Source organism: Crinia signifera, chromosome 6 (genome assembly GCF_055691185.1).
Source record: "Crinia signifera chromosome 6, ASM5569118v1, whole genome shotgun sequence".
NCBI classification, from domain to species: Eukaryota; Metazoa; Chordata; class Amphibia; order Anura; family Myobatrachidae; genus Crinia; species Crinia signifera.
Genome location: NC_139222.1, coordinates 17,929,256 through 17,955,212, shown reverse-complemented (window position 1 = coordinate 17,955,212; position 25,957 = coordinate 17,929,256). Strand labels below are relative to the sequence as shown.

The following is a 25,957-nucleotide window of genomic DNA, read 5'->3' as shown; positions in this document are numbered from 1 at the left end:
GAGCAGGGATCAAGGGGGGGGAGGCATTGCATACATTACATTGAGACATTACATGCATGGGACATATGCCCACCAAGCTGCACAGCACCTAGGCAGCCATCAGTGGCACCACTGGTCACTGCAACAGCCAGGTAGGTAACAATATGGGCAGGGACAGTATAATGGCACACAGAGAACACATACCCACCATGTTGCACAGTGCCTAGGCAGCCATCAGTGGCACCACTGGTCATTGCTACAGCCAGGTAGGTAACAGTATGGGCAAAGACAGCACAGTTGTCACACAGGGACACGAGGTTACATATGGCTGAGTGCACAGATCCTAGGCAGCCATTTGTGGTGCCAACTTCCTGTAGGAGAACTAGCGTAGAGAGTCAGCATGGGTGGGGGAGGGGGGAGAGTCAGTGAGGCCTGGGGCTGGAGTTGGGCCTTCCCTGGGCTGAGTTCCACACCGCTGCCCCGATAGTCTAATCATACCTCCTCCCTGGGGGTACTGCCAAAGAATAGAGGGGTCCCGCGATCTGCTGATGCTAGGGGACAGCGGCTGGGGCCTGCAGGCTGGATCTCTTGCACTGCCGTGGCCGGGTGCCGATGAGGGTCGCCACTGCCTCTGGAAGTGAAGCCGGGGACCGAGCTTTGCGCCTGTGGCAGGGTCCTGTGCCGCATCCTGAGCCTCTGGTATTGTGCCGGGTCCTGTGCTGCGTCCTCTTCCCATGACTCCATGCACCTCCTCAGGTGGTCATCATGCCGGTGCCGTGGCGGTGCGCCTGTCCCGGCCGGGGGGAGGTCACCCTTCCACCCATAAATGTGCCGCCAGGTCCTTCTTATGCCTTCTCTCCCTCCTTCCACAGGGCACCCTTTCTCCGGGGGCCAATGATGGGAGCTTGCATACCATCCCCGGCCCTGACCGGAAGTATACATATATACATATTTGTGTCTATATTAGCATGCCGTTTTTTTATTTAAGAAAAAGCAGCTGGATTTACAGTATAGAACACATGGATATAATTCAAATAACATTAAAATCTGTAATTACCAACAACATTGATTGCTTGTGTTTCTTAAGATTAGATCAAAAATGTAGAAAAGCCACAATGAAGGAGAGAATCCTAGTGATTGCTGTAGGACAGATGGAGATCCCTAGTAGTAGTCAGGGAGGGAGTATCCTAGTGACCATCGTAGAATAGAGGGAGCTTCCTAGTAGCAGTCAGGAAGGGAGTATTCATGTGACCATCATAGGATAGAGGGAGCTTCCTAGTAGCAGTCAGGGAGGGAGTATCCTAGTGACCGCTGTAGGATAGAGGGAGCTTCCTAGTAGCAGTCAGGAAGGGAGTATTCATGTGACCATCATAGGATAGAGGGAGCTTCCTAGTAGCAGTCAGGGAGGGAGTATCCTAGTGACCGTCATAGGACAGAGGGAGCTTCCTAGTAGCAGTCAGGGAGGGAGTATCCTAGTGACCATCATAGGACAGAGGGAGCTTCCTAGTAGCAGTCAGGAAGGGAGTATCCTAGTGACCATCATAGGATAGAGGGAGCTTCCTAGTAGCAGTCAGGGAGGGAGTATCCTAGTGACCATCATAGGATAGAGGGAGCCTCCTAGTAGCAGTCAGGGAGGGAGTATCCTAGTGACCATCATAGGATAGAGGGAGATTCCTAGTAGCAGTCAGGAAGGGAGTATCCTAGTGGCCATCATATGACAGAGGGAGCTTCCTAGTAGCAGTCAGGAAGGGAGTATCCTAGTGACCATCATAGGATAGAGGGAGCTTCCTAGTAGCAGTCAGGAAGGGAGTATCCTAGTGACCATCATAGGATAGAGGGAGCTTCCTAGTAGCAGTTAGGGAGGATCCTAGTAACTTCTGTAGGATAGTGGGAGCTTTATTTTTTTTATTTATTTTATTTTTCAAAAGGACATACATCAGACATGTCTACATGGCTGTTAAAAACCTTGGGCACTGACCCCCATATGCACCCCAAGACAACGGTCCTGAGTACAGGTAGCCGACTTGTTTACCGTATATAAAACTATCAGGCCAATAAAAAGGCCTAGTGTGATGCGCCACTGCTATCTGCAGCCAAACAGTACCAATTGATTGAAGTATATTGCACTAATTTTGACGTATTGCCACCATACCCCACTGGTTTGCCCAAACCCTCTCCGAACTTGGAAGCCAAGCAGTGGAGGGCCGGGACAGTACCCAGGTGGGAGACCCCTGGGGAAGACCAGGTGTGGCAATACAAAAATAAGGGAGGCAAGCCGCTGCTTCAATCTAACTACTGTACCCATGACTGCCAGAGAGAGCTGTTGTTATTAGAGACTATTGATTATATAAGGCTGTGACCTATCTTTGGTAAACCATTGTGTATACCTATCGTGCAATATCAGCACACTATATCGATCCATAAAGGGAACTAAATCATTTCTCTGCCTATGTTCACTGGTAATCGTACCTTTGAAAAACTCAGTGCATAAATGATAAAGTAAAGTGTGACATTATAATTATTATTCCTTAAACAATAATAGTTTGAGGACCACACTACATTTTTAACCAAATCAATTATTTGAATTCAGAGTGCCATTTATTTTAATAAAGTCTTTAATAAAAGTTATGTCTTAAAACAATCATCAAATACTTGTAAATTTAAAAAAGGAGTGCGCCCAAAAAGCGTTTTTCTCTCTTTAGACAAAACCCCAGTATATAACATCTCGTCAACTTTAAAATCCATCCAATACATTGCCTATACATTGTCAAAACTTTACATATGTAAAATTTTCATGCATTTGGGCTTCATTATCTCTCACATAACTTCTCGCCCTCCTAACATATCTCCATTTAAATCTAGACATAGTTATCTCTCACATAACTTATGTCCCCCATTCTACCCACATTCACACACCAGTGCTCAGGATTTTACACTTTTCAAAGACAGGTTTTTTTTTGTATTTATTTTCGAGTTACTTATTTGGTTTCTTATATATCCGTGTTATTTATGGCCTCCCGGGAGGGTTCTCCTTCACGTTCAAGATGTTGTTTCCAAACTTCCCATTATTTTTGTATTTTGATATTTTCTATAACATCGTTCGTCTTCATTCTGTAGGCATAGTTTATTTTATTTCTTATCTCTAGTATTGAGGGAGTTCGTTCTTGTCTCCAATACTGGGCTATTGCCGTTTTTGCAGCTATAAAAGTTTGATTTAGGAAATATTTATTTGTTTGTACCTTGTATCTTTGTCTTGTACATCTACGTGAAGTAGTACCCTCTGGGGGGTCAGTTCCACTTGTTCTCCCAATACTCTTATTACCAAGTTTCCCACCTCCCTCCATACTTCTCTAAGTTTACTACATGTCCAAAAGATATGCATCAAGTCTCCATTTCCTTCCCCGCACCTCCAGCAAACATTTATCTGTTGGGGGCATATCTTATTCATCCTCTCTGGTCTAAATTACATTCTGTGTAGAAGTTTCATATATCTTTCTATGTGTGTTATTGATTTAGACATCTGGTGTATTGTCGCGAAGGTCTTTTCCCACTGCTCTTCACTTATCTCTATGCCTAGGTCTCTCTCCCATTTTATCTGTGCCTTCATTTTCCCTTCCGTTTTATTATATATTAGGGTTATATACCAAAACGTAAATCCTCTAGGCTGATAACCTCCTCTAATTCTATTGATTATGTTGTTTGGTAGTTGTTTTATCCCTTCTTTTTTTATTTGTTGCTTATTTATCCAACTTCTTATTTGTAAATATTTGTAAAATTCTGTTGTCAGTATCCCATATTTTTGTTGGAGTTGCGCAAATGGAATTACTCCATTTTCATCCAATAGGTTTTCTAGTGTTTTTATGCCTCTAGAGGTCCATGTCTCAATTCTGAGATCTGGGATCAGCTCCATTACTGTTTGTATTTCCATGTATTTTAGAGGTGTTTTAAATTCCTCATATGTATTCAAAACCATATCCCACACTTTCAATGTATCTTTAATTGCTTTTGAGCTATCTTTCAATATTCCTCTAATTTTTGATGGTATCCATATTAAATCCCTTAGCCCTAGGTCTCCCGTTATATCTTCTTCTAACTTTACCCAGGGTTTCTCTTCCCCTTTTGTAGTCCCTTCCGGGATTTGATTCAGAATACAGGCATATTGATATATTTGTATATCTGGGAAGGCCACTCCTCCTTTTATTTTTGATCTGACCAGATGTTTTGTTTTGCTATTTTTGTCCTTTTCCCATTCCAGATGTAGTTGTTTATTGTTCTATTTAATCTATTTAACCAATATTTTGGGAGTACTCTTGGTATTGCCCTGAACAGATATAATATTTTGGATAAAAATAATATTTTCATGGTTGCTATTCTACCCATCCATGTTATTTCTCTGTAGAACCAATCTTTCGTTTTCCTTTCTATCTGTTTTAGTAATGGCCCATAATTATATTCTATCAGGTCTCTCTCCTCAATCACCAAGTTCTCTCCCAAATATTTTATGGTCCTACTCTTCCACTGGAAGTTATGAGTTTTTTTAAGAGCTTCGACCTCTTCTGCCTCCATATTTATTGGCATTATTTCTGTTTTATTTTTGTTTAACTTGTAATATGAGACTTTGGCATATTGTTCTATTATTTCCATGAATTTGGGTATTGAGGTTAGAGGTTTGGTATTGAATATAAGGACATCATCTGCAAACAATAGTGTCTTATGTTGTTTCTTTTTAATTTCGGGGCCCTCTATCCCTTGATTATCTCTTATTGTTTCTGCAAATGGTTCTATTGATAGCGCGAATATGATTGGTGATAAGGGGCAACCTTGTCGTGTTCCGTTCATGATGGTGAATTTAAAAGATATACAGGAATTACACAGTACATGTGCTTCCGGGTTTTGTATATAATGCCAGTACCGCTCTCAAGATTTTCCCTATTATCCCAAACTTTTTTAACACCTCTTCCATATAGCCCCAATGGAGCCTATCAAAGGCTTTTTGTGCGTCTAATGACATTACTATTAATGGTTTTCCCTTCTTTGTATAGTGTTCCATCACATCTATTGCCCTTCTTATATTCTCTGTCCCCTGTCTATCTTTTACAAACCCTACTTGATCTGGGTTGATCAAATTCGGTCAAACTTGTTTTAGTCTGTTTGCTATAATCTTCGTGTAGATTTTTATATCCGTGTTTAATAATGCTATTGGTCTGTAATTTTGTACATTTCTTGGGTCTTTACCTTCTTTGGGGATTGTCACCAATCTAGCCTCTAGCATCTCTGCTGGGAATTTCTCTTTGTTTATTGCTTCTTCAAATGTAGATATTAGGATAGGTCGCAGTTGTTTCTGAAATATTTTATAAAATTCATTGCTAAATCCATCTGGTCCTGTAGCTTTATTTAGTTTTAATGTTTGGATTGATTCTCGTATCTCTTGATTATTTTGTTTTGTTATCTGGTCTGTATTTAATTTTGGCAGTTTTATTTTCCTCAGGAATCTATTTATTTCTTCTTCCGTTGGTTATATCGTTTCTTTATCTATTTTAAGATTATATACATTTTTATAGTATTCCGCAATTATATTTGTTATCTCTAGTGGGTTCATAGTTTTAACCCCATTTTTATTATAGATTTCTCTTATTTGTTTTCTCATCTTTCTCCCTTTTATTGTATTTGCTAAAAATGTAGTCGCTTTATTACTCTCGCAGTATAGCTTCTGTTGGAATTTTGCAATGTTTCTTTTTTATTTGCATTATATTTTTATTTTCTATTTCTGCCCTTACTTTGTTCAGTTTTCCCAATACTTCATCATTTTTGGGGTTAGTTTTATGTATTTCTTCCATGCTTTTTATTTGTTCTTGTATCTGTCTTTTCTTATTTTGTTCTTGTTTCCTCTCTATTGATTTTATTTGAATAATTCTACCTCTTAACACCGCCTTTAACGTACACCAGAAGTTCATCTGGTTTGTTTCTTCTGGTGTATTGGTACTACAGAATTGTTCTATGGTTTCTTCTATTTTTTTGTTTTATATCCTTTTTTTATCAAGTAGTTTGGTATCGTCCATGTTTTATGTTTAGGTACCCTACTTTTTTTATCCCAGATTATCATGACCGGAGCATGGTCCGACCATGTTCTTGGTAGAATCTCTGCTTTTTTGATTTGTTGTAGTGTATCTCTATCTGTTAGTACTAGGTTGATTCTTGAATATGTCTTATGTGTATTCGAGAAGAAGGTGTAATCCCTAGTAGTCGGGTTTTTCACCCGCCATACATCATACAGTCCTGCTTCAAAGATACTCGTAGCCATTTTCTGTGAGAATTTCACCAGTGTCTGTACATTTTTAATGTTTTTTATTGTTGATTTGTCCATTTGTGGGTCTAATATAGCATTCAAATCTCCTAAGATTATTACTGGTTTTTTTTGTACTTGTTTTAATTTCTTCAGTACATTTTTTAAAAAAGTGTCCTGAGCCGAATTCGGTGCATATATTGCTACTAGTGTAACTTCCTGGTCCTCTAATACCCCATTCAATATAATATGCTATGCCTTGTTTGTCCACTATTTGGGTTTACAATTCAAATTTTATAGTTTTTTTTTATAGGAATTGCTACCCCCCTTTTTTTACAGATATCACTAGCAAAGTAAGTCTTTGTGTAGTTATGGTCTCCCATTTTAGGTGCTCTAATCCTAGAAAAGTGTGTCTCCTGTATCGCTGCCACTTCTATATCATGTGTGTGTAAGTATTGGTGAACTCTTTTCCTCTTTTGAGGTGAGTTCAAACCTTTTGCATTAACTGTCAGTATTTTAACTGGTATTTGTGGAGTATCACGGCTCCCACGATGGTCATCGCACATGAAAAAATCACATTGCATGCGATCGCATTACTTTTTTTAACAGAAAAGTATCCAAATGCATTGAAATTAGTATCAAACATGTTCAATGGCCCCCAAATGTCATTTTTGAGGCTGTACCACCCCCACTATCAACGCGAACCCGAAGCGTGGCGAGCGGCGGCAGTACGCGTCCTACGACCTTTTCATACCCCCACTATCCACGTCGGAGTTGAGAATAGAAAGTGTGGCGAGCGCAGTGAGCCACCGAGCCCAAAGCGTGGCGAGCGCAGCGAGGGGACACGGATACCTTCACAGGTATCCGTGTCCCCTCGCGGGCTTCACAGGTGTCCGCGTCCGCTCGCGATCAAATCGCATGCGATTTTGTAAAAAAACCCTGTAAAAACAGCAAAAATCGCATGCCACTATATATGGCATGCGATGGGAACCGTGATAATCCACAAGTACCTTTTAACCATATTTATTTCTCATCTTTTTGCTTCTCCCTATTTTTCCTTTTAACACACTATCTAAGTTTCCTGTGTTCTGGTGTGTATCACATTCGCATCCATCCTTACATACATACATACATCTCTTGCGCTCTCTTGTTATTTTCAGAGCCTACGTCTCTATCCATCGAGACCGTTTTTTATTTATTTTTTCTTGGGGGTAGTGGTTTACCCACCTAACGCCTATTTTTCTCCACCTTATGTTTAGTTTATCTTTTCTTATGTACACTAGGATATATCTTCCTCTTCTTCCCATTGTTCCTCCCCCTTCCTCTCTCCTCCCTCCCTCCTTACCACTTCTCCCTCTTCCTCCTCCCTTTCTCCCTCCACCCAGGCCAAAGAGAAAGAGAAAAATAAATAAATAAATAAAAAATAATAATAAAAAGGGGTAAGGGGGCAGGATGATAATGTAAGCCGTACTTTTTAACCCATCACTCCTTTCTATCGTTTTGTTTTATTCCCTCTCGGGGTGTTTTGTGGTTTTATGAAGCATTCATAGTGCAGAAATACATTCTCCAATATATCAATTCATAGTGCTCCTGTTTTGTTCTCCATGTGTAGTAAATTTATCTTCCCCTTATTTACCCTAATCTTCTTATGTGTCTTTCTTACTAGTGTATCGTTCAAAACTCCATCTAGAGTGTGTTTTATATCGGTTCTATTTAGGTGTTGGGGTATCTCTATTATCTTCCCATCACCTTGGTGACTCAATTTATTTCCATAATCTATTTAATGTGTATCTTTAGTGTCTTTCGCTTCTATAGTGTTAAATCTATATCTCAGTATCTACTCCCCTTTTACTTTCCCTTCCTGCTATTCCCTATAGTGAAACTTATCTGTGTTTTGATTCACATCCAAATATTTAGTGACAATACAGAGAGGAGGAAAAGGAAAAAAAAAATACGACATTTAAGATAAATAAATTAAAACTTACAAATTCTACACCAGTTAGGGGTGGCAGTGTAACACTGCATCCCCTTATGCTCAGACTCTACTTCAGAAATGATTTAGCTGTTTAAAGTAGTCATCGCATTTTGTTTCCATTTATATTCAATCAAATTTTTTGTCTCTCTGTTCTCTAAACCTCTGGGTTTCCTTTTGGCCCTCTACTCTCATTATATGTTGTGCATTGATCTATAATGTATCTCTTTAAAAAGAGAGAATAGGGCCTTTACAGATGGGAGGGACAGAGGGATTACTTCACAAGAGAGAAAAAGAGGGAGAGATGGGAAAAAAATAAATAAATAAATAAAAAATAATAATAATAAAAAAAAGGGGGGGGGGGGAGAGCAGTAGATTTAAGCTTAAAAATTCTAAGTCAGATAGCGGTAACAGTGTAACACAGCATCTTCTTATACTCAGTCCATGATTCAAAATCTATTTAGCTTTTTTTACCCTAATCATCACATTTTACTTCCAATTATATCCAATCACCTTTCTTTATTTTCCTTCTCTCCCCCCTCTCCCTCCGATCTCCACACCTCTGGATTTCTATTCTGGCCTTATCTTCTCATTACCTTGTATACATTAATTTTATGTTGTATCTCTTTTTAAGAAGAGAGAGTAGGGTCTTAACAACTGGGAGGTATAGAGGGATTTCTTCATGGAAGGAGAGGGGAAGGGAGAGATAGAGAGGGGAAAAAAAGGGGGGGGGGGGGTATTTCTCTTTTTTTCTTCTCCTTAAACCAAGGGGAGGGGGGATGTAGTACATTCAGGTCCCCAGGGTCCGCTTTATTTTGGGGGTTTCCCCTTAGAACCCAGTAGGAGTCCCGTTTCCTTCACTCAAGTCCATTTTGCTAGAGAGAGTTTTTACATATCTTTAATTTGGCTTTTCCCTCCAACTTGAATCCACTCCTCTCGGATTGGTTGAGGTATCTCTCCTCTTTTTCCTGGGTTTCCAATTCCCCATTCTTTTAATGCCTTAAGCCCTTCTTCTTCTGAGCTTATAATTTTAAGAGATCCTTGATGGTAAATTATTAATTTCACTGGGAACCCCCATTTGTATCCAACCTCTGCATCTCTCAATGCTGTTGTTACTTTAGTTAGAGCTTTTCTTTTCATCATAGTCTCAGCCGATAGCTCATTGTATAATTGCCATATACCCAGGACTTCTTTCATTGCTCTATCCCTCGTTGCTCTCATAATTTGGTCTTTTATTTGGTGATGATGTAACTTCATTATTACATCTCTGGGCACATCTTGAGGGGCTCTCTTGGTTTTAGGTAGCCTATGTATCCGGTCTATCTGTATCTTCGAGGCGGGTACCTCTGGGAGTCATTTTTTTAAAGACTTCCTGGACGTGTTGTTCAAGGTCTTTTGTATGAATGTCCTCTGAGATACCACTTATCTTAAAGTTACTTCTCCGTAGCCGATCTTCTAAATTCGCTGTCTTATCTTTCAAATTCCTCAGCTCTTCTTGGGTACTTTGTTGTTTAATTAGCAGTTCATTATGAGACTTTACAATCTCTGTAATTTTGTTTTCTAGTTGGTCTGTTCTATCTCCCAGGGCCTCGATCTCTTTTTTTTACTTCATGTATTGTAGATGAAAGTTCTGTAGTGATATCCTTTTTTAAGTCTGATAGTAATTGTACCATTCTTCGCAGTGTGATTGGCTAATCCATTTCATCTTCTCTATCTGTTTCTGAGGATGGTGACTGTTTTTTTGTGGGGAGATATTACTTGCCTGGGCATATGAGGAGGAAGTGGAGTGTCTTCCTTTTTGCTTTTCACTTTCTTTCAGGGAAGAAGGTTTAAAGAAGTTTGCTGAGGTGTCCAGGGGGGTTTAGCTTTTTTAGGGGACATATTTTTTTTTTCTTCTGTATAGGTTTGCTCCTCTTTCCTTTTTATTTCCGCTTTGTCCCTTTAAGAGATAAATTATAATTTGTATCTTTGCGTAATCTTTTTAGGTCTCTAGTCCTCTATCCTCCCCCTCCTTCCACCTCCCTCCTTGCAATCTATTATTTTCCTTTTCTTTTACATGTACATTCTATTTGACGTTTGGCAGGTCATTTACTTCACGTCTATCTTATGTTACCCATCTCTTCTTCTTTTTTTTTTGGCTTATTAATATTTTCTGGGCTTTAGTTTCGCTATTTACTGTTTATAGGCGGGCTTGGGTCAAGATTCAGCGGTGACCATGCAATGATAAAGTCTATAATTCAACATATATTGATATTGCTCAGCCTCAGTCTCAGTATATGGGATTATCTCACCTCTCCACCGTTGTCCACCGTTTCTGAGCCAGCAATAGGCACACTTCTGTAGGGGGGTCTGGTGGGATCACTCCCTCTCCTGCTCGTCGATGGGTTCCAGGCGTTCTGCACCTCTCAGCACCACTGCCACCGTGCTCCTGTGCTTTCTGCTCTCGCTCACCACCAGGTTCCCAGCGTTTTTATGTGGGTTGCACACCACACACTGCGCACCCCCGCTGGCGTCCTGTCGCGCTGTGTGTACCTCCTCCAGGCTCTGGGCGATACACACCTCTGCCGCTGCCCCAGTGCTCCTGTGTTGCTTGCTCTTACTCACTGCCGGGCTCCGGACATTTGTATGGCTTGCATGCCGCACACTGCACGCACCCCCACTGGCGTCCTCTCACGCCGTGCACTAGCTGTGTCGCGGTCTTCTCTCCCTCTCATGAGACCCGCTCGGCGCATCCACTCCGGCGCATTCTATATCGCTGCTGCCGGGGGAGACAGGTAACGTGTCGGGCTGTATTTTGGCTTCCAGCCTCTGAAGCAGGTGTCCCGCTTGCTGGGTCTCTCTTGCCTGCACCAGCCGGACACTACGTGACGTGAGGTAACTTCCAAGCCCCCTTGTCTATGATACCACTTTTACACCAAAACTGCCGGGTCACACCCGGGTTTTTGGACCTGGATGCGACCCGGCAGTTGTTCCCTTTTACACCGGCGTCCCCCAGCATTATGCCGGGTAGGGGATGCTGGTGAATTCGGGCCCTGAGCCAGCGCTCGGAGATGACATCATCTCCACGCGCCGGGAAACCCGCCGACAGTCACCCCTGCAACGCCGCCTGACACCCCCACTACGAAGCCCAGCACCCAGGTAAGCTGCTGGGCTGTCCCCAGCCTCCGTGCGCCCCCAGGCTCCGTCCATGAGGTGAATGGATGCCGCACACAGGCATCCATTCACCTCTGCTGCTGTCTACGTAGTACCGCAGACAGCAGCGGAGGCTGTACACAGCCCCTGCCCAACCTCCGGACTGACCTCAGGGCGCTGCGGTCCGGAGGTTGGTGCTCCCCGATTGGAGGAAATGGGTCCCTGGGTCAGATGACCCGGGTTACCCATTTACACAGCCCCCGACTCCAGGGAAGCCCCGTGTCCGACCCTGAACATTTGCTGGGTCGGATACTGGGTAACAGGACCCAGGTTTTTTTTTTTATGCCCTTTTACAACAAGCCCCAGCCCGGACTGGAGCGGCAATAATCTGGGTCGCGGCTCTGGTGTAAAAGGGGTATGAGTATAGTGACTGCCTTTTCTGAGTCTTTTCCTCCCCAACTTTGGGGAACAACAGTTATGTGGCAACAAATTAAGTTTATAACTATCTGTCAATTATTCCGATGCATGGTAGCCCTTCCTACGCCCGCGCATTATTGACACCAAAGAAATATGGTGCTAAATTCAGCAACATTGTTTCCCTTCAAGCGGCTCATACAAAAGCCAATATTGAGTAAAGTGAAACTGGCACATTATAAACATTGTTGCCTGATATATTCTAATAGGGAACATCTCTAATCTGATTTTCTGTTGAGGACAATTGCCTCACATAAATACAGGAATAGATCTCTGGCACCCACGAGACGCTGAAAGTCATTAATTATAATAGATCCCCGCACGTGCTGTTTTAACACGCACTATTTTCTACTAGGAAGCTCCCTCTATCCTACGATGGTCACTAGGATACTCCCTTCCTGACTGCTACTAGGAAGCTCCCTCTATCCTACGCTGGTCACTAGGATACTCCCTCCCTGACTGCTACTAGGAAGCTCCCTCTGTCCTATGATGGTCACTAGGATACTCCCTCCCTGACTGCTACTAGGAAGCTCCATCTTATCCTATGATGGTCACTAGGATTCTCCCTTCCCGACTGCTACTAGGAAGCTCCCTCTGTCCTATGATGGTCACTAGGATACCACCTTCCTGACTGCTACTAGGAAGCTCCCTCTATCCTACAGCGGTCACTAGGATACTCCCTCCCTGACTGCTACTAGAAAGCTCCCTCTGTCCTATGATGGTAACTAGGATACTCCCTTCCTGACTGGTACTAGGAAGCGTCCTCTATCCTACGATGGTCACTAGGATACTCCCTTCCTGACTGCTACTAGGAAGCATCCTCTATCCTACGATGGTCACTAGGATACTCCCTTCCTGACTCCTACTAGGAAGCTCCTTCTGTCCTATGATGGTAACTAGGATACTCCCATCCTGACTGCTGCTAGGAAGCTCCCTCTGTCCTACGATAGTCACTAGGATACTCCCTTCCTGACTGCTACTAGGAAGCTCCCTCTATCCTATGATGGTCACTAGGAAACTCCCTCCCTGACTGCTAATAGGAAGCTCCCTCTGTCCTATGATGGTCACTAGGATACTCCCTTCCTGACTGCTACTAGGAAGCTCCATCTGTCCTTTGATGGTAACTAGGATCCTCCCTTCCTGACTACTACTAGGAAGCGTCCTCTATCCTATGACGGTCTTTAGGGTACTCCCTCCCTGACTGCTACTAGGAAGCTCCCTCTATCCTATGATGGTCACTAGGATACTCCCTTCCTGACTGCTACTAGGAAGCTCCATCTATCCTATGACGGTCACTGGGATACTCCCTCCCTGACTGCTACTAGGAAGCTCCCTCTATCCTACGATGGTCACTAGGATACTCCCTTCCTGACTGCTACTAGGAAGCTCCATCTGTCCTATGATGGTCACTAGGATACTCCCTTCCTGACTGCTACTAGGAAGCTTCCTCTATCCTGCGATGGTCACTAGGATACTCCCTTCCTGACTGCTACTAGGAGGCTCCATCTGTCCTACGATGGTCACTAGGATACTCCCTCCCTGACTGCTACTAGAAAGCGTCCTCTATCCTATGATGGTCACTAGGATACTCCCTTCCTGACTGCTACTAGGAAGCTCCCTCTATCCTACGATGGTCACTAGGATACTCCCTTCCTGACTGCTACTAGGAGGCTCCATCTGTCCTATGATGGTAACTAGGATACTCCCTCCCTGACTGCTACTAGAAAGCTCCCTCTGTCCTATGATGGTAACTAGGATACTCCCTTCCTGACTGCTACTAGGAAGCGTCCTCTATCCTACGATGGTCACTAGGATACTCCCTTCCTGACTGCTACTAGGAAGCGTCCTCTATCCTACGATGGTCACTAGGGTACTCCCTTCCTGACTCCTACTAGGAAGCTCCCTCTGTCCTACGATAGTCACTAGGATACTCCCTTCCTGACTGCTACTAGGAAGCTCCCTCTGTCCTATGATGGTCACTAGGATACTCCCTTCCTGACTGCTACTAGGAAGCTCCATCTGTCCTATGATGGTAACTAGGATACTCCCTCCCTGACAGCTACTAGGAAGCGTCCTCTATCCTATGATGGTCACTTGGATACTCCCTTCCTGAATGCTACTAGGAAGCTCCCTCTATCCTACAATGGTCACTAGGATACTCCCTTCCTGACTGCTACTAGGAGGCTCCATCTGTCCTACGATGGTCACTAGGATACTCCGTTCCTGACTGCTACTAGGAAGCTCCATCTATCCTATGATGGTCACTAGAATACTCCCTTCCTGACTGCTACTAGGAAGCTCCCTCTATCCTATGATGGTCACTAGGATACTCCCTTCCTGACTGCTACTAGGAAGCTCCCTCTATCCTATGTTGGTCACTAGGATACTCCCTTCCTGACTGCTACTAGGAAGCTCCATCTGTCCTACGCTGGTCACTAGGATACTCCCTTCCTGACTGCTACTAGGAAGCTCCCTCTGTCCTATGATGGTCACTAGGATACTCCCTTCCTGACTGCTACTAGGAAGCTCCCTCTATCCTACGATGGTCACTAGGATACTCCCTTCCTGACTGCTACTAGGAAGCTCCATCTGTCCTACGCTGGTCACTAGGATACTCCCTCCCTGACTGCTACGAGGAAGCTCCATCTGTCCTATGATGGTAACTAGGATACTCCCTTCCTGACTGCTACTAGGAAGCATCCTCTATCCTATGATGGTCACTAGTATACCCCCTTCCTGACTGCTACTAGGAAGCTCCCTCTATCCTATGATGGTCACTAGGATACTCCCTTCCTGACTGCTACTAGGAGGCTCCCTCTATCCTATGATGGTCACTAGGATACTCCCTTCCTGACTGCTACTAGGAAGCTCCCTCTATCCTATGATGGTCACTAGGATACTCCCTTCCTGACTGCTACTAGGAAGCTCCCTCTATCCTATGATGGACACTAGGATACTCCTTTCCTGACTGCTATTAGGAAGCTCCATCTATCCTACAGTGGTCACTAGGATACTCCCTCCCTGACTACTACTAGGAAGCTCCCTCTATCCTATGATGGTCACTAGGATGCTCCCTTCCTGACTGCTACTAGGAAGCTCCCTCTGTCCTACGATGGTCACTAGGATACTCCCTCCCTGACTGCTACTAGGATGCTCTATCCTACGATGGTCACTAGGATACTCCGTTCCTGACTGCTACTAGGAAGCTCCCTCTATCCTACGATGGTCACTAGGATACTCCCTTCCTGACTGCTACTCGGAAGCTCCCTCTATCCTACGATGGACACTAGGATACTCCCTTCCTGACTGCTACTAGGAAGCTGCCTCTATCCTATGACGGTCACTAGGATACTCCCTTCCTGACTGCTACTAGGAAGCTACCTCTATCCTATGATGGTCACTAGGATACTCCTTTCCTGACTGCTACTAGGAAGCTCCCTCTATCCTATGATGGACACTAGGATACTCCCTTCCTGACTGCTACTAGGAAGCTCCATCTATCCTACAGTGGTCACTAGGTTACTCCCTCCCTGACTGCTACTAGGAAGCTCCATCTGTCCTATGATGGTAACTAGGATACTCCCTTCCTGACTGCTACTAGGAAGTGTCCTCTATCTTATGATGGTCACTAGGATACTCCCTCCCTGACTGCTACTAGGAAGCTCCCTCTATAATATGATGGTCACTAGGATACTCCCTCCCTGACTGCTACTAGGAAGCTCCCTCTATCCTACGATGGTCACTAGGATACTCTGTTCCTGACTGCTACTAGGAAGCTCCCTCTATCCTACGATGGTCACTAGGATACTCCCTCCCTGACTGCTACTAGGAAGCTCCCTCTGTCCTATGATGGTAACTAGGATACTCCCTTCCTGAATGCTACTCGGAAGCTCCATCTATCCTACGATGGACACTAGGATACTCCCTTTCTGACTGCTACTAGGAAGCTGCCTCTATCCTATGACGGTCACTAGGATACTACCTTCCTGACTGCTACTAGGAAGCTCCCTCTGTCCTATGATGGTCACTAAGATACTCCCTCCCTGCCTGATACTAGGAAGTTCCCTCTATCCTATGACGGTCACTAGGATACTCCCTTCCTGCCTGATACTAGGAAGCTCCCTCTGTCCTATGACGGTCACTAGGATACTCCCTTCCTGACTGCTACTAGGAAGCTCCCTCTATCCTACGATGGTCACTAGGATACTCCCTTCCTGACTGCTACTAGGAAGCTCCATCTGTCCTATGATGGTAACTAGGATTCTCCCTCCCTGACTGCTACTAGGAAGCTCCCTCTATCCTATGATGGTCACTAGGATACTCCCTCCCTGACTGCTACTAGGATGCTCCATCTGTCCTAAGATGGTAACTAGGATACTCCCTTCCTGACTGCTACTAGGAAGCTCCATCTGTCCTATGATGGTCACTAGGATACTCCCTTCCTGACTGCTACTAGGAAGCTCCCTCTGTCCTATGACGGTCACTAGGATACTCCCTTCCTGCCTGATACTAGGAAGCTCTCTCTATCCTATGGTGGTCACTAGGATACTCCCTTCCTGACTGCTACTAGGAAGCTCCCTCTATCCTACGGTGGTCACTAGGATACTCCCTTCCTGACTGCTACTAGGAAGCTCCCTCTGTCCTATGACGGTCACTAGGATACTCCCTTCCTGACTGCTACTAGGAAGCTCCCTCTATTCTACGATGGTCACTAGGATACTCCCTTCCTGACTGCTACTAGGAAGCTCCATCTGTCCTATGATGGTAACTAGGATTCTCCCTCCCTGACTGCTACTAGGAAGCTCCCTCTATCCTATGATGGTCACTAGGATACTCCCTCCCTGACTGCTACTAGGATGCTCCATCTGTCCTAAGATGGTAACTAGGATACTCCCTTCCTGACTGCTACTAGGAAGCTCCATCTGTCCTATGATGGTCACTAGGATACTCCCTTCCTGACTGCTACTAGGAAGCTCCCTCTGTCCTATGACGGTCACTAGGATACTCCCTTCCTGCCTGATACTAGGAAGCTCTCTCTATCCTATGGTGGTCACTAGGATACTCCCTTCCTGACTGCTACTAGGAAGCTCCCTCTATCCTACGGTGGTCACTAGGATACTCCCTTCCTGACTGCTACTAGGAAGCTCCCTCTGTCCTATGACGGTCACTAGGATACTCCCTTCCTGACTGCTACTAGGAAGCTCCCTCTATCCTATGATGGACACTAGGATACTCCCTTCCTGACTGCTACTAGGAGGCTCCATCTGTCCTATGATGGTAACTAGGATTCTCCCTCCCTGACTGCTACTAGGAAGCTCCCTCTATCCTATGATGGTCACTAGGATACTCCCTCCCTGACTGCTACTAGGATGCTCCATCTGTCCTATGATGGTAACTAGGATACTCCCTTCCTGACTGCTACTAGGAAGCATCCTCTATCCTATGATGGTCACTAGTATACCCCTTTCCTGACTGCTACTAGGAAGCTCCCTCTATCCTATGATGGTCACTAGGATACTCCCTTCCTGACTGCTACTAGGAAGCTCCCTCTATCCTATGATGGTCACTAGGATACTCCCTTCCTGACTGCTACTAGGAAGCTCCCTCTATCCTATGATGGACACTAGGATACTCCCTTCCTGACTGCTACTAGGAAGCTCCATCTATCCTACAGTGGTCACTAGGATACTCCCTCCCTGAATACTACTAGGAAGCTCCATCTGTCCTATGATGGTAACTAGGATACTCCCTTCCTGACTGCTACTAGGAAGTGTCCTCTATCATGATGGTCACTAGGATACTCCCTCCCTGACTGCTACTAGGAAGCTCCCTCTATCCTATGATGGTCACTAGGATGCTCCCTTCCTGACTGCTACTAGGAAGCTCCCTCTATCCTACGATGGTCACTAGGATATTCCATTCCTGACTGCTACTAGGAAACTTTATCCTACGATGGTCACTAGGATACTCCGTTCCTGACTGCTACTAGGAAGCTCCCTCTATCCTACGATGGTCACTAGGATACTCCCTTCCTGACTGCTACTAGGAGGCTCCCTCTATCCTACGATGGTCACTAGGATACTCCCTCCCTGACTGCTACTAGGAGGCTCCCTCTATCCTACGATGGTCACTAGGATTCTCCCTTCCTGACTGCTACTAGGAAGCTCCCTCTATCCTACGCTGGTCACTAGGATACTCCCTACCTGACTGCTACTAGGAAGCTCCCTCTGTCCTATGATGGTCACTAGGATACTACCTCCCTGACTGCTACTAGGAAGCTCCATCTTATCCTATGATGGTCACTAGGATTCTCCCTTCCCGACTGCTACTAGGAAGCTCCCTCTGTCCTATGATGGTCACTAGGATACTACCTTCCTGACTGCTACTAGGAAGCTCCCTCTATCCTACAGCGGTCACTAGGATACTCCCTCCCTGACTGCTACTAGAAAGCTCCCTCTGTCCTATGATGGTAACTAGGATACTCCCTTCCTGACTGGTACTAGGAAGCGTCCTCTATCCTACGATGGTCACTAGGATACTCCCTTCCTGACTGCTACTAGGAAGCGTCCTCTATCCTACGATGGTCACTAGGATACTCCCTTCCTGACTCCTACTAGGAAGCTCCTTCTGTCCTATGATGGTAACTAGGATACTCCCATCCTGACTGCTGCTAGGAAGCTCCCTCTGTCCTACGATAGTCACTAGGATACTCCCTTCCTGACTGCTACTAGGAAGCTTCCTCTATCCTATGATGGTCACTAGGAAACTCCCTCCCTGACTGCTAATAGGAAGCTCCCTCTGTCCTATGATGGTCACTAGGATACTCCCTTCCTGACTGCTACTAGGAAGCTCCATCTGTCCTTTGATGGTAACTAGGATCCTCCCTTCCTGACTACTACTAGGAAGCGTCCTCTATCCTATGACGGTCTTTAGAGTACTCCCTCCCTGACTGCTACTAGGAAGCTCCCTCTATCCTATGATGGTCACTAGGATACTCCCTTCCTGACTGCTACTAGGAAGCTCCATCTATCCTATGACGGTCACTGGGATACTCCCTCCCTGACTGCTACTAGGAAGCTCCCTCTATCCTACGATGGTCACTGGGATACTCCCTCCCTGACTGCTACTAGGAAGCTCCCTCTATCCTACGATGGTCACTAGGATACTCCCTTCCTGACTGCTAATAGGAAGCTCCATCTGTCCTATGATGGTCTCTAGGATACTCCCTTCCTGACTGCTACTAGGAAGCTTCCTCTATCCTGCGATGGTCACTAGGATACTCCCTTCCTGACTGCTACTAGGAGGCTCCATCTGTGCTACGATGGTCACTAGGATACTCCCTCCCTGACTGCTACTAGAAAGCGTCCTCTATCCTATGATGGTCACTAGGATACTCCCTTCCTGACTGCTACTAGGAGGCTCCATCTGTCCTATGATGGTAACTAGGATACTCCCTCCCTGACTGCTACTAGAAAGCTCCCTCTGTCCTATGATGGTAACTAGGATACTCCCTTCCTGACTGCTACTAGGAAGCGTCCTCTATCCTATGATGGTCAATAGGATACTCCCTTCCTGACTGCTACTAGGAAGCGTCCTCTATCCTACGATGGTCACTAGGATACTCCCTTCCTGACTCCTACTAGGAAGCTCCCTCTGTCCTACGATAGTCACTAGGATACTCCCTTCCTGACTGCTACTAGGAAGCTCCCTCTGTCCTATGATGGTCACTAGGATACTCCCTTCCTGACTGCTACTAGGAAGCTCCATCTGTCCTATGATGGTAACTAGAATACTCCCTTCCTGACTGCTACTAGGAGGCTCCATCTGTCCTACGATGGTCACTAGGATACTCCGTTCCTGACTGCTACTAGGAAGCTCCATCTATCCTATGATGGTCACTAGAATACTCCCTTCCTGACTGCTACTAGGAAGCTCCCTCTATCCTATGATGGTCACTAGGATACTACCTTCATGACTGCTACTAGGAAGCTCCCTCTATCCTATGATGGTCACTAGGATACTCCCTTCCTGACTGCTACTAGGAAGCTCCATCTGTCCTACGCTGGTCACTAGGATACTCCCTTCCTGACTGCTACTAGGAAGCTCCCTCTGTCCTATGATGGTCACTAGGATACTCCCTTCCTGACTGCTACTAGGAAGCTCCCTCTATCCTACGATGGTCAATAGGATACTCCCTTCCTGACTGCTACTAGGAAGCGTCCTCTATCCTACAATGGTCACTAGGATACTCCCTTCCTGACTCCTACTAGGAAGCTCCTTCTGTCCTATGATGGTAACTAGGATTCTCCCTCCCTGACTGCTACTAGGAAGCTCCCTCTATCCTACGATAGTCACTAGGATACTCCCTTCCTGACTGCTACTAGGAAGCTCCCTCTGTCCTATGATGGTCACTAGGATACTCCCTTCCTGACTGCTACTAGGAAGCTCCATCTGTCCTATGATGGTAACTAGGATACTCCCTTCCTGACTGCTACTAGGAGGCTCCATCTGTCCTACGATGGTCACTAGGATACTCCGTTCCTGACTGCTACTAGGAAGCTCCATCTATCCTATGATGGTCACTAGAATACTCCCTTCCTGACTGCTACTAGGAAGCTCCCTCTATCCTATGATGGTCACTAGGATACTCCCTTCATGATTGCTACTAGGAAGCTCCCTCTATCCTATGATGGTCACTAGGATACTCCCTTCCTGACTGCTACTAGGAAGCTCCATCTGTCCTACGCTGGTCACTAGGATACTCCCTTCCTGACTGCTACTAGGAAGCTCCCTCTGTCCTATGATGGTCACTAGGATACTCCCTTCCTGACTGCTACTAGGAAGCTCCCTCTATCCTACGATGGTCACTAGGATACTCCCTTCCTGACTGCTACTAGGAAGCGTCCTCTATCCTACGATGGTCACTAGGATACTCCCTTCCTGACTCCTACTAGGAAGCTCCTTCTGTCCTATGATGGTAACTAGGATTCTCCCTCCCTGACTGCTACTAGGAAGCTCCCTCTATCCTATGATGGTCACTAGGATACTCCCTCCCTGACTGCTACGAGGAAGCTCCATCTGTCCTATGATGGTAACTAGGATACTCCCTTCCTGACTGCTACTAGGAAGCTCCATCTGTCCTATGATGGTAACTAGGATACTCCCTTCCTGACTGCTACTAGGAAGCATCCTCTATCCTATGATGGTCACTAGTATACCCCCTTCCTGACTGCTACTAGGAAGCTCCCTCTATCCTATGATGGTCACTAGGATACTCCCTTCCTGACTGCTACTAGGAGGCTCCCTCTATCCTATGATGGTCACCAGGATACTCCCTTCCTGACTGCTACTAGGAAGCTCCCTCTATCCTATGATGGTCACTAGGATACTCCCTTCCTGACTGCTACTAGGAAGCTCCCTCTATCCTATGATGGACACTAGGATACTCCTTTCCTGACTGCTATTAGGAAGCTCCATCTATCCTACAGTGGTCACTAGGATACTCCCTTCCTGACTACTACTAGGAAGCTCCCTCTATCCTATGATGGTCACTAGGATGCTCCCTTCCTGACTGCTACTAGGAAGCTCCCTCTGTCCTACGATGGTCACTAGGATACTCCCTCCCTGACTGCTACTAGGAAGCTCTATCCTACGATGGTCACTAGGATACTCCGTTCCTGACTGCTACTAGGAAGCTCCCTCTATCCTACGATGGTCACTAGGATACTCCCTTCCTGACTGCTACTCGGAAGCTCCCTCTATCCTACGATGGACACTAGGATACTCCCTTCCTGACTGCTACTAGGAAGCTGCCTCTATCCTATGACGGTCACTAGGATACTCCCTTCCTGACTGCTACTAGGAAGCTCCCTCTATCCTATGATGGACACTAGGATACTCCCTTCCTGACTGCTACTAGGAAGCTCCATCTATCCTACAGTGGTCACTAGGTTACTCCCTCCCTGACTGCTACTAGGAAGCTCCCTCTATCCTATGATGGACACTAGGATACTCCCTTCCTGACTGCTACTAGGAAGCTCCCTCTATCCTACGATGGACACTAGGATACTCCCTTCCTGACTGCTACTAGGAAGCTCCCTCTATCCTATGATGGTCACTAGGATACTCCCTTCCTGACTGCTACTAGGAAGCTCCCTCTATCCTATGATGGACACTAGGATACTCCCTTCCTGACTGCTACTAGGAAGCTCCATCTATCCTACAGTGGTCACTAGGTTACTCCCTCCCTGACTGCTACTAGGAAGCTCCATCTGTCCTATGATGGTAACTAGGATACTCCCTTCCTGACTGCTACTAGGAAGTGTCCTCTATCTTAGATGGTCACTAGGATACTCCCTCCCTGACTGCTACTAGGAAGCTCCCTCTATAATATGATGGTCACTAGGATACTCCCTCCCTGACTGCTACTAGGAAGCTCCCTCTATCCTACGATGGTCACTAGGATACTCCGTTCCTGACTTCTACTAGGAAGCTCCCTCTATCCTACGATGGTCACTAGGATACTCCCTCCCTGACTGCTACTAGGAAGCTCCCTCTGTCCTATGATGGTAACTAGGATACTCCCTTCCTGAATGCTACTCGGAAGCTCCATCTATCCTACGATGGACACTAGGATACTCCCTTCCTGACTGCTACTAGGAAGCTGCCTCTATCCCATGACGGTCACTAGGATACTACCTTCCTGACTGCTACTAGGAAGCTCCCTCTGTCCTATGATGGTCACTAAGATACTCCCTCCCTGCCTGATACTAGGAAGTTCCCTCTATCCTATGACAGTCACTAGGATACTCCCTTCCTGCCTTATACTAGGAAGCTCCCTCTGTCCTACAATGGGCACTGGGATACTCTCCCTTCCTGACTGCTACTAGGAAGCTCCCTCTATCCTATGACGGTCACTAGGATACTCCCTCCCTGACTGCTACTAGGAAGCTCTCTCTATCCTATGGTGGTCACTAGGATACTCCCTTCCTGACTGCTACTAGGAAGCTCCCTCTGTCCTATGACGGTCACTAGGATACTCCCTTCCTGCCTGATACTAGGAAGCTCTCTCTATCCTATGGTGGTCACTAGGATACTCCCTTCCTGACTGCTACTAGGAAGCTCCCTCTGTCCTACGGTGGTCACTAGGATACTCCCTTCCTGACTGCTACTAGGAAGCTCCCTCTGTCCTATGACGGTCACTAGGATACTCCCTTCCTGACTGCTACTAGGAAGCTCCCTCTATCCTACGATGGTCACTAGGATACTCCCTTCCTGACTGCTACTAGGAAGCTCCATCTGTCCTATGATGGTAACTAGGATTCTCCCTCCCTGACTGCTACTAGGAAGCTCCATCTGTCCTAAGATGGTAACTAGGATACTCCCTTCCTGACTGCTACTAGGAAGCTCCATCTGTCCTATGATGGTAACTAGGATACTCCCTTCCTGACTGCTACTAGGAAGCATCCTCTATCCTATGATGGTCACTAGTATACCCCTTTCCTGACTGCTACTAGGAAGCTCCCTCTATCCTATGATGGTCACTAGGATACTCCCTTCCTGACTGCTACTAGGAAGCTCCCTCTATCCTATGATGGACACTAGGATACTCCTTTCCTGACTGCTATTAGGAAGCTCCATCTATCCTACAATGGTCACTAGGATACTCCCTTCCTGACTACTACTAGGAAGCTCCCTCTATCCTATGATGGTCACTAGGATGCTCCCTTCCTGACTGCTACTAGGAAGCTCCCTCTATCCTACGATGGTCACTAGGATACTCCCTCCCTGACTGCTACTAGGAAGCTCTATCCTACGATGGTCACTAGGATACTCCGTTCCTGACTGCTACTAGGAAGCTCCCTCTATCCTACGATGGTCACTAGGATACTCCCTTCCTGACTGCTACTCGGAAGCTCCCTCTATCCTACGATGGACACTAGGATACTCCCTTCCTGACTGCTACTAGGAAGCTGCCTCTATCCTATGACGGTCACTAGGATACTCCCTTCCTGACTGCTACTAGGAAGCTCCCTCTATCCTATGATGGACACTAGGATACTCCCTTCCTGACTGCTACTAGGAAGCTCCATCTATCCTACAGTGGTCACTAGGTTACTCCCTCCCTGACTGCTACTAGGAAGCTCCCTCTATCCTATGATGGACACTAGGATACTCCCTTCCTGACTGCTACTAGGAAGCTCCATCTATCCTACAGTGGTCACTAGGTTACTCCCTCCCTGACTGCTACTAGGAAGCTCCATCTGTCCTATGATGGTAACTAGGATACTCCCTTCCTGACTGCTACTAGGAAGTGTCCTCTATCTTAGATGGTCACTAGGATACTCCCTCCCTGACTGCTACTAGGAAGCTCCCTCTATAATATGATGGTCACTAGGATACTCCCTCCCTGACTGCTACTAGGAAGCTCCCTCTATCCTACGATGGTCACTAGGATACTCCGTTCCTGACTGCTACTAGGAAGCTCCCTCTATCCTAGGATGGTCACTAGGATACTCCCTCCCTGACTGCTACTAGGAAGCTCCCTCTGTCCTATGATGGTAACTAGGATACTCCCTTCCTGAATGCTACTCGGAAGCTCCATCTATCCTACGATGGACACTAGGATACTCCCTTCCTGACTGCTACTAGGAAGCTGCCTCTATCCCATGACGGTCACTAGGATACTACCTTCCTGACTGCTACTAGGAAGCTCCCTCTGTCCTATGATGGTCACTAAGATACTCCCTCCCTGCCTGATACTAGGAAGTTCCCTCTATCCTATGACAGTCACTAGGATACTCCCTTCCTGCCTTATACTAGGAAGCTCCCTCTGTCCTACAATGGGCACTAGGATACTCTCCCTTCCTGACTGCTACTAGGAAGCTCCCTCTATCCTACGGTGGTCACTAGGATACTCCCTTCCTGACTGCTACTAGGAAGCTCCCTCTGTCCTATGACGGTCACTAGGATAATCCCTTCCTGCCTGATACTAGGAAGCTCTCTCTATCCTATGGTGGTCACTAGGATACTCCCTTCCTGACTGCTACTAGGAAGCTCCCTCTGTCCTACGGTGGTCACTAGGATACTCCCTTCCTGACTGCTACTAGGAAGCTCCCTCTGTCCTATGACGGTCACTAGGATACTCCCTTCCTGACTGCTACTAGGAAGCTCCCTCTATCCTACGATGGTCACTAGGATACTCCCTTCCTGACTGCTACTAGGAAGCTCCATCTGTCCTATGATGGTAACTAGGATTCTCCCTCCCTGACTGCTACTAGGAAGCTCCCTCTATCCTATGATGGTCACTAGGATACTCCCTCCCTGACTGCTACTAGGAAGCTCCATCTGTCCTATGATGGTAACTAGGATACTCCCTTCCTGACTGCTACTAGGAAGCATCCTCTATCCTATGATGGTCACTAGTATACCCCTTTCCTGACTGCTACTAGGAAGCTCCCTCTATCCTATGATGGTCACTAGGATACTCCCTTCCTGACTGCTACTAGGAAGCTCCCTCTATCCTATGATGGACACTAGGATACTCCCTTCCTGACTGCTACTAGGAAGCTCCATCTATCCTACAGTGGTCACTAGGATAACTCCCTCCCTGAATACTACTAGGAAGCTCCATCTGTCCTATGATGGTAACTAGGATACTCCCTTCCTGACTGCTACTAGGAAGTGTCCTCTATCATGATGGTCACTAGGATACTCCCTCCCTGACTGCTACTAGGAAGCTCCCTCTATCCTATGATGGTCACTAGGATGCTCCCTTCCTGACTGCTACTAGGAAGCTCCCTCTGTCCTACGATGGTCACTAGGATACTCCCTCCCTGACTGCTACTAGGAAACTCTATCCTACGATGGTCACTAGGATACTCCGTTCCTGACTGCTACTAGGAAGCTCCCTCTAACCTACGATGGTCACTAGGATACTCCCTTCCTGACTGCTACTCGGAAGCTCCCTCTATCCTACGATGGACACTAGGATACTCCCTTCCTGACTGCTACTAGGAAGCTGCCTCTATCCTATGACGGTCACTAGGATACTCCCTTCCTGACTGCTACTAGGAAGCTCCCTCTATCCTATGATGGTCACTAGGATACTCCCTTCC

The 25,957-nt window shown here is 46.1% G+C and overlaps 1 protein-coding gene and 1 pseudogene across 2 annotated transcripts in view; one reads left to right on the top strand and one right to left on the bottom strand.

The window, feature by feature from the left end:
* The window catches only part of LOC146010069 (uncharacterized), a 146,784-nt gene that overhangs the window by 103,363 nt on the left and 17,464 nt on the right, over positions 1–25,957 (bottom strand). The gene's annotated exons all lie outside the window — the stretch shown is intronic.
* Positions 2,118–2,236, top strand: LOC146011627 (5S ribosomal RNA; annotated as a pseudogene).